The following is a 1,183-nucleotide window of genomic DNA, read 5'->3' as shown; positions in this document are numbered from 1 at the left end:
TGTTGTCTAGTTAGACTTCCTGTCTTGTGTTTGTCCTGTGAGTGTCTGTGTGTTCTGTTTCCTGTTTCCTGTTGTAGTCCGTGTTTCCTCCCTTGTTGTCTAGTTAGACTTCCTGTCTTGTGTTTGTCCTGTGAGTGTCTGTGTGTTCTGTTTCCTGTTTCCTGTTGTAGTCCGTGTTTCCTCCCTTGTGTTCTAGTTAGACTTCCTGTCTTGTGTTTGTCCCGTGAGTGTCTGTGTGTTCTGTTTCCTGTTTTATTTTGCTAGTCTGTTTTTCTGTCTAGTCTTGTGTGGTTGTACTACTTGCCTTGTGTTTTCCTGCCTCTGTGATTGTCTGCCCCCCCCCCCCCCCCCCCCCCCCGATGTGTTTCACCTGTCTCGTTACCTTGTTACCCTGTGTATTTAGTCTTTGTGCGCCCTTGTCTCAGATCATTGTTAGTTTGTTTCCCGCGGCAGCCTGCTGTGTGTCTCCCTGCCTGTTTTCTGATTTTTTTTCTCTCATCCAGTTTATGTTGTTCTCTTCTTTTTGACCTGCATGAGAAACAAAACTTTCCGTTTTACTACGTTTCAGGGCATTGCCACCTTTTTTTTTTTTTTTTTTTTTGTTGCTGATGGGTTCCCTTCTCCAGTCCATCTTCAGTGCACTACAAACAAACCAATGCCCAGCTCCGTTTCATGCCATGAAGCAAAATCCCTTTCATGATTCAAAATTCAAGATCTTTATTTGCCATTTGTGTTTTCACACATAGGAACTCTTGTGCGGTTGTTACTCAGAGAGTCAAGTCGAGTTTATAAAAGACACACAAAACATTTACATTATAAATAAATAAGATTCACAGATGTATTGCACAGATATGTTATATTACACAAGCACTGAGCAAAATAGTTCATTTTGTTTTGGCCAAAAGTCTCACTGCAGCTGGAAAGAAGCTCTTAAAAAACCGTGTTCTCTTTGTGATAATGCTGTCCGCTCGCTTGTGCCTGAGATTATATGTACAATTTTTGTGTATGAGCGGGGGGGTGAGCTGGATGTGATGTGTCCCTAATAATTGACTGACTAAGTTTCTCAGCTGGCAATTTGAGCTGACAGACAGCATCCGCTGGTCCCAACAGCTAAAGACGACACCACTTGATTGTACTATAAACCTGCACATTCCCTCTTTAATCCAGCTCCGTGGAACACTGT

The sequence above is a fragment of the Etheostoma spectabile genome, chromosome 17, assembly GCF_008692095.1.
Source record: "Etheostoma spectabile isolate EspeVRDwgs_2016 chromosome 17, UIUC_Espe_1.0, whole genome shotgun sequence".
Taxonomy (NCBI): Eukaryota; Metazoa; Chordata; class Actinopteri; order Perciformes; family Percidae; genus Etheostoma; species Etheostoma spectabile.
Note: the sequence above shows the minus strand (reverse complement) of the source record.